The 14036-nt window shown below is 21.2% G+C and overlaps 1 protein-coding gene across 1 annotated transcript in view; it reads right to left on the minus strand.

Moving 5' to 3' along the window:
- Window positions 1-1304: 1304 nt before the first annotated feature.
- LOC122500319 (F-box/LRR-repeat protein 14) overlaps window positions 1305-14036 on the minus strand; it is a 54859-nt gene continuing 42127 nt past the window's right edge. The window contains exon 4 of the mRNA XM_043609199.1: window positions 1305-1460. The gene's annotated coding sequence lies outside the window, so the exon portion shown is untranslated. The remainder of the gene's footprint in view (window positions 1461-14036) is intronic.

Consider the following 14036-nt stretch of genomic DNA (forward strand, 5'->3'; position numbering starts at 1 on the left):
GTACAGGTGGAACCACCATAATTTTTTACACAACCTGTATTATATGGGAAATCCGAAACTTTTGTCCCAGTCATATCCTGTTACATGAAGGCAACTTATATACACGCGGCTGTAAATTAAAATTAATCAAACGTATAAATTCCACAAACTCAAATTAAAAAAAATTGAAAGAAAAAAAAAATTCTCCTAATTTTGGAAAAATAGACTCTTTTTTTCTAAAATTTATCTCAATTTTTTGCATTCACTGTACATATTTATACTGGTAGGAGGATGGTAGCGTGGGTTTTTTCTCATTATTGATATATTAATGCGCAGGATATTACAAAATAAGCGATTACACACTGTAAAATATTTATAGTCTGATGGAAAAAAGGCCGGAAGACACTTTCGTAAACGTTCATTGTGTTATAAATATAAGAATTTTTTTTTATTTCCAAAAGGCTGGTGAAATGTTTTTTTTCCACCATAGAGAAAGAGAGAAAAGAATTTCTTTTTGTTTTCTAAAAAAATATTATTCTTTTTTTTTTTAATAAATAAAAGAGAACGGAATTCGGTGTGCAATGCATTTTTATTGAAGCAAGCACTTTTAACAAAAATACAGATAATGCTTATGATTAAGAAACAGTAGAGAAAAAAAAAACTTCTCATTTTTTTAATAATAATAATAATAATAATAATAAAAAAGAGGCAAAAATGCAGATTTTCTTATTATTTACAATGAAGCATTTCTGCACACTTTGAGAAGTTTCATAAAACATCTCGAAAAATTTCGTATTTACAAAAATATTCGCAAATTAATTGATTTCTAATTTTTTTTTTTTGTGTTATGTAATTTAAAAAAAGGAATTTGATTAAAAAGTAAGTCGAAAATTTTTTTTTTAGAATTAAAGTTTAGAATAGCAAAAAATTTAAAAATTTAAACGCTTTACAATTTTACATTATGAACAAATTGTTTCTTTCACTAATTTTATTAATATATATATAAAAAAGGAATTTTCGATTAGAAAGTGATTTGTACAGAAGTTGTTTTTTTTGGGAATTGCTTCCTGAACAAGTTGAGAATAATTTTCTAAACAAAATTTTACAATTTCTTTTCGTATAGATAAAAGCGTAGATGAGAATTTATTACAAAAAAAAGTATTTGTAATTTTTATTTCCAAAAATTTGATTTCAAAATAACATTTTGAATTTGAAGACTGTATATAAACTGAAAAATATTTTTTCGGTTTCGATTTTAGTCCCTAAATATTTTGAAAATACCACGTGCTAAATTTTCTTGACCCCTGGTTCTTCCATTTTTTTTCTCAAAAAAATAACAGTTCGTTCTTCTTCTTATTTTTCCGTTTGCTTTTTTTTTCTTTTAGATCATCACGAGGAAATGATGACGGTATGGTCGTCATCTCTTTCAAAAAACAACGTGCTGATTATGAGATCATCTGCGACACCGGATTTAATGGAATCTGAAAAGAAAACGAAAAAGACAGTTAGATTTTTTGTCGAGTGAATAATATATATGAAGGAGGAAGTGAGAAAAGGAAAATTATTTCAAAGAATGAGGAACGAAATTTTCTGGATTAATATTTTCTGTGGACTTGTGATTACAATTGTTTGGAAAATGACGAGTTTTGGATTTTTTATTGGTAGGATTTGGAACCACTGGGATTTAAATTAATTAACAGAGAATTAATTAAAAAATATTAAAATTAAATTAACATATAATTGAGAATTATATTGTTTATTAATGATGGAAAATATTGTGCAGTTATTCCCATGGCTTCGACTATCATTTTTTTGGAATTCTTTACATCATTGATTGAAATTATTATTTGAAAAACAGTTATTACTGAAAACTACCATTTTTGTCAAATTTTGAATGGATAAAAAAACTATCATATCGATATTGCAGCTGCGATTAATTGAAATTTTCTTTGGAATTCTCTGGATTTTTTTGGATTACTTTAAAATTATTTGGAATTTGAATTATGATTTGGAATTCTTCACGAATATTATTTGGACTTCTTCACGATTATTGGAATTTTTCACGATTATTATTTATGGAATTCTTCACGATTATTATTTGAAATTATTCACGAATATAATTTAGAATTCTTTACGATTTTTATTTGCAATTCTTGGCGAATTTTATTTGCAATTCTTGACGAATTTTATTTGCAATTCTTGGCGAATTTTATTTGCAATTCTTTACGATTATTTATTTAGATTTCTTTGGAAATAATATTTGGAATTATTAATTGGATTTACCGCCTCTATTAAAATTCTGACTGATATTGAAACTAAAATTGCACAAAACTGCAGAAAAAAATCACGTCGAAGAAAGAAATTTTCATTAAAAGAAAATTTTCACAAAAAAAATTCCTGCAACAAATGTTCAATTGTTGGAAAACTATTTTTGCGGATTTAATACAATTTGCAACGAAAAAGGTATAAAAAACAGAGGTAATTCTTCTTCAATAATTATTATTAAACCGTTTTATTTAATTAATTTTAATTATAAAACTGTTGAATTGAAAATTTTTATATTCATTCAACTGGAATTAAAAATTTTCGCATTTTCAGTCTCATAGCAAAAGCATTTTTTTTTTTTGTAATTTAAATCCAATTTCAAATTTTCGAGATGAAATTTTCATTTAATAAAATTTTGAAACAAGAGAAAGGAAAAAGTTACGTAACATTTTATATGAATTAAAGTTTCGATTCTTTTTTCCTTTCTAAAAATTGATTGTTAAATCTAAATATTTTGATTATGAAACTTTTTTTACATTTAACATTTTTTAAATTTACATTTTTAATTTTTTTTCTTTCTTTCCTTTTGAAAATGTAATTTTCATTTCTTAACATTTTATGATAAGTTTCAAGAAGAATTAAAAGAAAGAAAGGAAGGCAACACTTTTTGAATGTAAATTAAATTTTCAGACTTACTTTTTTATTGTAAAATTGATAGGTATAAATTTTTATGACAAAAATGACAAAATTTTCAAGAAAACTAAAATAAAAGTAAAATTGTAAACATTGTAAAAATTGTAAAAAATTCAAAAATCTAAATTTTCTAATTAGAAATTTTTTTATTATGTATTTTCTTTTCCTTTTTTTTAAGATAAAAAATATTTTTTTTGTATAATGAAACTTAATTTTCAATTGTCGAAATGCAATTTTCAATTCAAATAGTGTCCAATAACTAAAAGAAAAAAAAGAAATAAGGCATTTTTAAGAAATAAATAAAATACTTTCATTTTTTCCTTTTTCGATTGTTTTGAATTTTGAAAAATCTAAATTTTCTGACTATTTTTTATTCTTGAATTTTTTATTTGGATAAAAGGAAAGTTATAAAAGGAAAAAGATACGAAATATTTTTATCATAGTTTTTCCAATTTTGAAAAATATCCAAACAATTAAAAATTGGTAAAATCTTTTAAAAATAATTGAATTTTTGAAAAATATAAATAAAAATGATCAAATTTTTGAAGAATTTTAATTATAAACAGGACCACGATTTCTCAAAAATTTTAATAAGTCCAAAAAGTAAATTTTCATAAATTTTTATTTACATTGTTCGAAAATAATTGAATCTTTAAAAAGAATTTTTGTATAATTTAAAAAGACTAATAAATTTTTTGTTGAATTTTAGTTAAAAATTTTAAGCATGATTGTTTTCTCCAAAATGTTAAAAATAATTCTAAAAAATTTTTAAAGTTTTTTTGTACTTATTTGAATTTTTGGAAATATGTAATTGAAAATACTGAAAATATTGAATTTTAAAAAATTAGAAACTAATTTTCATTAATTTTCATTTTTAAATTTACCTTTAAAGAGTTTTCATCAAAATTGTTGATATTTCAATTATTTTCAAAATTTTCAATTAAAATTCTTCGAAAATTGATTTTTAAAAATTGTAACAAAATACTGGAAATAAATTAATTATTTTCAATTAAATTTTACAAAATTTCAACTATTCAAAATAGATTTTTATTATAGATATATATTTGAAAAATTTAATTATTTAAAAAATGATTCAAAAACAAAATAAGTTTAACCTTTTTACTAAAAATTGTTGTATTTTGTTGGAATGTTTGTAAGAAAAGTCGAAAAAGTTCTCAATTTTCTTAATTTCCCTGATAAACAATTTTTTTTCCTGACATTTCCCTAACTTTACCGACATGTGGCCACCCTGAAATTATATTCAAATTTTTAAAAATATAATATTCACTTTAGAAGAAAAAAAGGAAATAGAAAAGACTTGTTTTTTTTTCACTGACAAAAATTGAGTGGAAAAATTTAAATTTTTGATTAGGAAAGAAATTTTGTTATTTTCTTTCTTTTTTTAGATGCAAAAGTGGAGCATAACTAATTTAATTTTATTTTTTGAAATATAATTTTCATTTCCTGTTCGAAATTTTTTTCTATTATTTAAATTAAAAAATTTAAATTTACAAAACAAAAGTAATAAAATTTCAAAAAAAACTAATAGGAAAAAATTTTTTTTTCAGGAAGTACAGAAAAAAAAAATTCGGGAATATAATTCTAAAAATCTAAAAATTTTCTAAACAGGAAAAAGTGAAGCGACTGTTTCTAAGCGGGATTTGCATGAGAATTTTCCCAAACGGTCCCCACTGAGAGAAAGACGACCCCTCGATGTGTATTCCTCCTTCTGTGGGGTTTCCTGTCACAACCCTGACTTCTGGACTGCTTTTCCTTCTCTGGCTCTCGCTTTTTCAGATTTTACGCTGCTCGAGCTCGCCACGTTGCCGAGGAGTTTGTGTTTTTTTTTCTCCTTTAATTTTTTTTTTTTTTTCATTTATATATATATATATATATCTATCTTTCTCTCTCGCCTCAGGTTCTACTCTGTGATGTGGGTGGCAAAGGGGTGTGAGTGACTCCCTTCCTCCCACCACACGCTTGCATTGACGCTATGACAATGGATGAATGGACAGAAAGAGTTCTGTTGGTTGAAGAGAAGAGCTCGAAGGGCAAGAGGAGGAAAAAAGGGAGAACTATAGGGAGAGTAAGAGAGAAAATAGAGAAAATACAGAAGGAAAAAAGAGAGAAAAAGAGAGAAACGCAGGAGAGAAAGAAAGGGGGAGAAAAGGAGTGAAGCGCAAGAGAGAGAAAAAGAGAGAAACGCAAGATAGAAAAGAAGAGAGAAACGCAAGAGAGAAAAAGAGAGAAACATCGAAGAGAGGAAAAGAGAGAGAATGCAATCGATATGTGGAGGGGGCATTTGTACGAGGCAAGAGAAATGTTACCGTCTCGCTTGTTGAGTGCACTATCTTTTTTTTTCTTTTTCTTTTTTTTTTCTAACAGTATATAGTGCAACTCGTAAATCCCAATGAGCCCATCTGTCTAGGGTCTTATAAAAAATAATAATACTTTAGCAAATATAAAATCCTCTAATCAAGGAGGTTTTCAAATTTTTGTTCAGAATAATTCAGAATTTTTTCTTTTCTTTTCTTTTTTGAGTCAAAAAAAAGTTACGTAGGTTGCCACAAAAATATAATGATAATATGATTTTGTTTCTCCCTGATTAGAATTTTGATTTTCTTTCTGATAAGCTGCAAAAAATATTAAAATAGTTAAAAATAATATTAGTTACTTTGGCAAATAATTTAATTCGGTTATTTTCAAAATTTTCAATAAAATTGGTTTTAAAAAAATTCGATTATTATTTTTAATAGAATTTTTTGTGAATTTCAATTATTTTCTATAAAATACAATTATTTATTTATTTTTAAAAGGATTTTAGAGAATTTATAGTATTTTTTATAAAATTCAATGATCTTTATTAGAATTTTAGAAAATTTCAATTATTTTCAATAAAATTCAATTAAATGTAATAGAATTTTTGAGCATTTCAATTATTTTCTATAAAATTCAATTATTTTTATAGAATTTTAGAGAATTTCAATTATTTTCTACGAAATTCAATTACTTTTATTAGGATTTTTGAGAATTTCAATTATTTTCCATAAAATTAAATTATTTTTTTAGAATTTTAGAGAATTTCAATTATTTTCTACGAAATTTAATTACTTTTATTAGAATTTTTGAGAATTTCAATTTTTTTCCATAAAATTCAATTATTTTTAATAGAATTTTAGAGAATTTCAATTATTTTAAATAAAATTCCATTACTATTAATAGAATTTTAGAGAATTTCAATTATTTTCTATAAAATTCAATTATTTTTAATAAAATTTTAGAGAATTTCAATTATTTTCTGTAAAATCCAATTATTTTTTATAGAATTTTAAAGAATTTCAAATATTCTCAATAAAATTCAATTATTTTTAATAGAATTTTATAGAATTTCAATTATTTTCAATAGAATTTTAAAAAATTGCAATTATTTCAAAAACTTTCAATTAATTGTAATAAATATTCAATTATTCTTAAAGGAAATAGAATTCAAGTATTTTAAAAACCTTCTTTACAGAATTTCGAATAAACCTTTTTGAAAATTAAAAAAATATTGAAATAGTACAAAGTAAATGGACAAATAAAATTCGGTTATTTTCAAAATTTTCAATTAAATTGTTTAAAAAAAAGTCGATTATTATTTTTAATAGAATTTTTGAGAATGTCATTTACTTTCAATAAAATTCAATTATCTTTAAAAGAATTTTAGAGAATTTCAATAAAATTCAATTATTTTCAATAGAATTTTAGAGAATTTTAATTATTTTCAATAGAATTTTAGAAAATTGCAATTATTTCAAACAATTTCAATTAATTGTTTATGAATATTCAATTATCCGTAAAGGAAATAGAATTAAAGTTTTTTAAAAACCTATTTTTCAGAATTTCGAATAAAACTTTTCGAAACTAAAAAAAAAAATTAAAATAGCAAAAAGTAAAATTAATTACTGCGACAAACTGGCCTCTATCAAATTTAAAAAATTTTAACAAAATAGTTTAGAAAATTTCAATTATTTTAAAAAATTCCAATTACTCGTTCATGAAAATTCAATTTTCTTGAAAAAAAATAGAATTAAAGTACATATATTTTGAAAACCTAATTTTTCAGAATTTCAAAGAAAATTTTTCGAAACTTCGGCAAAAAATGAAAATGGTGAAAAATAAAATTTGTTTTTAAATTTAAAAAAAGAATTTCAATTATTTGTTTTTATGGAAATTCAATGATCTTTAAAGAAAATGGAATAAAAATTTTTTAAAACCTACTTTTCCAGTAGTTCTAATAAAATTTTCCAAAATTTTAAATTACAAAAAAAATGTTATTTATATATTTTACAAATTAACAAATTAACAACAAATTTTTAGTTATATCTGTTTTGTTTTTAAATCTCTAATACAATTTTTTAACAAATTGTACTATTTTAAATAACATTTCACATAATTTCAATTAATTTGATAAATTTTTTAACAAAAATCTGTTAAAAATTTAACTATCTTTAGAAATTAAATAAAAGATTCGTAAAAAGACAATTTTGGCAAAATAAAATTTTTTATAAAATTGGAGTGCCTTTTAAAATAAATATTTTATTATTCACTTTCTTTACAGCAATTAAAATTTTTAAGAATTTTAGTTTAAAATCTACTGAAATTCAATTTTTTTTTTTTTGAAAATTATTGGAACTTTTATTAATTAAAATATTTTTAAAGTTAATTTTTAATGTTAATAATTATTAAATTAATTAGTTAAAAATTAATCGTAATAATGAATATTTTAAAACAATGCCTTAAATTTTTCTTCCTTCTGTAAATATAATTAAATTTATTTAAAAAAATTGATAATAAAACTTATACTTATTTTTTTGGCGTATTTTTTAAATTTGCGGCTAATAACTAACTGTATATAAAAAAAAATAGCGCAATTAATTTAAAATTAAACAAAAAACCTAATCTCTTCTTGAATTTTAATTAAATTAAGTAAATAATTAAAAACTAATTAATTTATTAATTAGCTTTAAGAATAAAGTCAATTTACAATTTTTTTTCCTTTACTTCTAAATTAATTAATTTTTTTTAATTTCCAGTCAGTTATTAGCCAAAGTTGAAAAACACGCCAATGAAATAAAAATAAGTTTTATTACTAATTATTTAAAATAAGTTCAATTATTTACAGAAATAAGAAAAGTTTAAGGAATCGTTTTAAAATCCATTGCGAAAAGGTGAAAAAAAGGTTTTAAAAGGTTTAAAGGTGGAAAAAATTTCAAGGAGAGAAATTATTGAAGGTTTTTATGTATTTTAAAAATATTTATTTTCCTAAAATTACGAACGTTAAAATGATAAAAAAAAAAATTTTTTGGTCATTTTAAATTTTTAACGTTCAAAAAAATTCAAAATTTTAGGAAATAAGTTTTTAAACGTTCAAATGAACGAAAGGTTTTTATCTTCAAATCTTTTAATTAATAATAAATAATAAATAATAATAATTAATAATAAATAATTAATAATAAATTAATAATAATAAAATTAAAAATAATACAAGTTGAATATTTATTTACTTAGTGGAGAATTAATTTTTTTAATCTAAAAATCATTTTTTTTAATGCCAAATTTATTAAAAATTTATTTTAAAAAAATACAAATCGGAAAAAGTAGAAAAAAAATATCGTCATTCATTTGAACGTTCCAAACTTTCGGAACATAAATATTTTTGAAAATATTTTACTTTTATTTCAAAAAACAAATATTTTAATGATCCTAAAATTCTGAACGTTCACATGAACAATATTAATTTATTTCTTCTTCAAAATAAATGCTTATTACAATAATTTTATTTAACAATAAAGATAAATTAATTATAAAGTTTCTAAATGTAAAATTTAAGCTCAACTTTAATTGCAATTAGTAATTTATGAAAATATTTTGAATAAAAAATATTTCGTTCATTTCAACGTTCAAAACTTGTGGATCACAAATTTTATACTAATTCTATAGAAGTTTGCCATTTTTCCAGTATTTTTGATAAAATTCGTTGACATTTTTCCTGAGCTTTCCGATTTCCATGCCATGTGGCAATCCTATTTTTAAATATTCAGCTTTTCAATTTTTGAAAATATTTAAACAGAAAAAATTTTTAAATTAAAAAAAGCCAGTTTTTAATTAAAGAAGAAGAATTTGCGCTTTTTCAAATTTTTGTGGAGGGAAAAATTTCTGAATTATTATTGAGAAATTTTTCCCTTTTGAGTCAAAAAAGTACGTACGTTTTTTTTTATTAAATAAGTCAGTTATTTGCCAAAGATAAAAAAAAAATGCTCCAAGAAGTAAACATCAATTTTTTTTTATTTAATTCTTTTTTATTGTCATTTGCAATTCGTAATCGACTCGAAGGAACAAAACTCGTAGAGAGGAACCTGTAACTTTTACATGAGCCGATTTACAAGTCTCTAAGGAAACTTTTCTATTTATGGACAGTTCTAACTTTGTGAAACAAGTCACGAACTGGTTTATGTGCAAACTTCCACCTATTAATATAAATAATGTGATGTTTTTTTTGCATTTCTTTTTTTTTAAATATAACAAAAAAAAGAAAATTCTTTCGCAATAGGGGAAATATTTACAAAAGTTTCCAAAACTATTCATCTTTATACTATACACTTGTTGGGCTTTTTTGAAAATTGTCCCTTTTACACCTTGCTATTATAACTATAATATACCATAGGGGCCAGGAATTTCGAAATGAGAACTCAATCTTAAACTCACATGGTTTGAAATTGACAAAAAAAAAAAAAAAAAAAAATTATAGAGGGGAAAAAGAATCTTCTTTTTGGAGAAGATTCGTAGAATCACTGAAGGCAGAAGAAGAAGAGAAGAAGGGAAGTCTTTGAAATGTCTTTCTGACTTTTATGTCACGTGAACATCGAGTCGCTTGCCACACATCTTTAGCCGCCCCCTTTTTTTTCTCTCTGAGGCGTGCAGTGTCATTTCTTTATCTTTTTCTTTTTTTAAAGAAGGACATTCCTTTTTTTCTCTCTCCTCAAGAAGCTATGGCTTTTCAGCCCGCAATTCTACTTTTTCCCCGACTGTTAACACTAAACTTTTTTCTTCAAGATCTTTCTTTCAAATTTTTAAACTGTTTCTCTCTCTCGTTTTATATAGTTTTTTTTTTTGCTCTATTCTGTGATTGATAATAAAGATATTTCCTTTTTTCCAGTGAGATTACGAGAAAAATGTTTTTAAAAAAAATTTCTATTTGTAAAAATCTATTTTTTAAATTCTATTTGTAAAATCTATTTTTTTAATTCTATTTGTAAAAATCTATTTTTTTAATTCTATTTTTTTAATTCTATTTTTTTAATTCTATTTATGAAATTCTATTTTTTAAACTCTATTTTTTAAATTCTATTTTTTAAATGAAAATAATTTTTCAGGGGAATGTTTTTTCAAGAGGAAAAATTACAAGAGAGAAACGTGCTTTTAGAGGAAAAATATTTTCAAAGACGAAGGACCAAAACGATTTTTCATCAGGAAAAAAAAATTACTTTCAAGAGGTAACAACACGTGGAATGGAGGGAAAAAAAATATTTTCCAGCAAGAAAAAATGAGAGGAAAAAAAGTGAGTTAAATTATTTTCAATCACAAGCCTCGCGATCGACTTTAAGACACAAAAAAAGTCGCTTTAGTCGATTAAAAATACAAAAAAATATCGAAAAAGTCGTTTATTTAATTCAGTGATGTTGCAACAAAAAATTTATCTTCTTGTTTATTAATTTAAAAAATGTTAATAAAACTCTTCGCAAAAATTCAATTATTTTCATAAATAATAACATTTTTCAAAAAAATTCAATTATTTTTAAAAAAATGTAAAATTTTTTGCAAAAATTCAATTATTTAAAAAATTTTTAATAAATCCTTCGAAAGAATTCAATTATTTTTTTAAATAGTAAAATCTTTGAAAAATAATTGAAATTTGATAAATTTTTTTTAAAAACAATTGAATTTTGGTAAAATTGTTAAAAAATAACTGAAATTTGACAAAATCTTTTTAAAATAATTGAATTTTTGAAAAATATAAAATAAATAATTTAATTTTAGAAAAATTTTAATTATAAATATAAACAAGATTTTTCCGAAATTTTAATAAGAATCTAAAGAAGCAAATTTAAAAAAAAGTTAATTTACTTTCTTCAAAGATAAGTCAATTTTAAAAAATTGTTATAAAACAATTCTAAGAATTAATTTTTCAAAAATATTCTAATTTAATTTTTTTTTTTAAATAATTGAATTTCTTAAAAAGAATTTTTGTAAAATTTAAAAAAAAACTAAGTATTTTTTTGAAGAATTTCTAATAAAAATTTCCACAATGATTGTTTTCTTCAAAATGTTGAAAATAATTCTGAAAAATTTTAATGTTTGTATTATTTAAATGTTTAAATTTTCGGAATTATATTTTTGAAAATATTGAAAATAGTGAAAAAATTTTTTATAAAAAAAAAAAAATTTTTTTATAAATGAAAAAAATTCTAAAAATTTCAAAAGATTTGTCTATAGGTAGTTATTTTTCACACTAGAAAAATCGAAATAATTTGCAATTTATACTAAAAATAAATGCTTATTTTGTTGCAATATTTGAAAGGAAAGTCGAAAAAGTCTCAATGTTTGAAAATAAATCGAAAAAGGTCGAAAAAGTTTTAGGTATAAAATTCTTAAGAACAATTTTAATTCTGTCGTATTTATTTAAATTTTATTTATTATTTAACTTTCTTTTAATAAAATAAATGAAAAGTTTAAAATACATTTATTATAATAAAATGTTTCGTCAAAATTTAATTAGTTTTCATTAAAATTTTATAAATTCAATTACTTTGAATTTTAATAAAAATCATCGCAGAATTCAATTATTATTCGCTACAATGTTAAAATAATTTTTCGAAAGATTTCAATTATTACAAATTTTTTTTTAAAAATTCATAACAGAAATTCAATTATTTTAATAAATAATAAAATTCTTCATAGAAATTCAATTATTTAATAAATATAAAAATTTCTCGAAAAAATTCAATTATTTTTAAAAGTATTAATAAAATTCTTCACAAGAATTCAATTATTTTTGTAAATAATGAAATTCTTTGCAAAAAGATTCAATTATTTACAATTCAATTTTAATAAAATTTCTTGAAAGAATTCAATTTTTTTATAAATATTAAAATTTTTCATAGGAATTCAATTATTTTGAAAAGAAAGTTTGATAAATTTTCTCAAAAGAATTTAATTATTTAAAATGAACCTTTGCAAGAATTCAATTATTTTTGTAAATAATAAAATTCTTTGCAACGATTCAATTATTTTCAATATGGTTTTAATTAAATTTTTTGAAAAAATTCAATTATTTTTGTAAATATTAAAAATTTTCACAGGAAAATTTCATTATTTCGAAAAGAAGTTCAATAAAATTCTTTTTGTAAATATTAAAATTCTTCAGAATAATTCAATTATTTTTTATATAAAAATTTATTTCCGCGCAGAAATTCATTTCTTTTTGTAAATATTAAAATTCTTCAAAGGAATTCAATTATTTTCTATATAATATTTTAATATATTTCCGCGTAGAAATTAAATTATTTTCGCATGTATAAAAAAAATTCTTTGCCAGAATTTGATTATTTTGAAGAGAATTCTAATATAATTTCTTGAAAGAATTCATTTATTTTTATAAATAATAAAATTCTTCGCAAAAAATGTTATTTTTCAAATAAATAATAACATTTTTTTTTTAGAGAAATTCAATTGTTTTGACTTTTAATTTTAATAGCATTTATCGAAAGAATTGAATTATTTTCAATGCAATTTCAATTAGATTCTTCGAATGCATTTAATTATTTTTTTTAAATTTTCATAAAATGCTTCCAAACAATTTAATTATAAAAAATTTCCAAAAAATTTTTCAAAACAATTCAATTACTTTCAAAAATTTCCATAAAATTCTTTAAAATAATTCAATTATTTTCAAAAATTTTAATAAAATTCTTTACAAGAATTATAATTTTTAAATTATTGTTAAGTTTATTTATTAATTATAAATTTTTAATAATTGTTAAGTCGTTACTTAACAATTATTAAAAATTTATAATCAATAAATAAACTCACCAAAAAAAGAATAAATTATTTATTATTAAATTTATTACTTTAAAATTATATTATGTGAATAGTTAAACATAATTTTTTGAGAAACATTAAAAAAAATAACCGGAAAAAGAAAATAACGAATGAAGAAAAAAAATAAGAAAGATATATGAAGGAAGGAAGAAATGAATATTTACTAATATTAAAATACAAAGAATAGTGAAAAAATTTTGATTCATTGAAATATAATGAAGAAAAGAGTGGAAAAATTTCTCAATTTCAATGCAGACTGGAATTTAATGTGTAAAATTAAATAGGCTCTTCTGCCAAGAATTCCCAACAGAATTGGGTACAGTGACGTAGAGTAGAATTGCAATTAGCTAATGGCTGATTAATAATTGTATTTCATATTCGTAATTAATCAAAAGTTCATTATGAATTTCACTGTTAGTTATTACTAACAATATTACTCACTTATTAAAATCACAAATAAATATAAAAAAAAGAAAAGAAAAAACACCGTCTGTCCTCATTTTCAAACAGAGCTTAATTTATTGAAATGAATGCAAGTTACAAAATATATTTCTGGTTAATTATCAAAACAAAATTAATTTTGTAACATAACAAAAAAAAAAAATTGCTCGCCAAGAGTACTTTCAATAAAGAAAAATAAATATTCAAATGTATTTTTTTTTATTACTAAATTACTAAATTCTAAATTTTAGAAATTTTTTAACTAAATTCTCGAAATAATTAAATAATTAATTTAATGAATAAAAATCATCTTCACTTGATGATTTCGAGTTTCTTTCATGAAAAATGTGAAATCAAAATTAAAATATAAAATTTTTATTGCACAGAAGGCTATTTACCATTCTTGACATATTTTATTTAGTTTCTTTGTTTTTGTATTTTCTTATCAACATTAAAGCAAATATGCTTTATAAGTAAACAAAAGATAGTAAATCTATCTTATCTATTATATCTTATAC

This window comes from Leptopilina heterotoma, unplaced genomic scaffold (assembly GCF_015476425.1).
Source record: "Leptopilina heterotoma isolate Lh14 unplaced genomic scaffold, ASM1547642v1 Lhet_183, whole genome shotgun sequence".
In the NCBI taxonomy this organism is placed as follows: domain Eukaryota; kingdom Metazoa; phylum Arthropoda; class Insecta; order Hymenoptera; family Figitidae; genus Leptopilina; species Leptopilina heterotoma.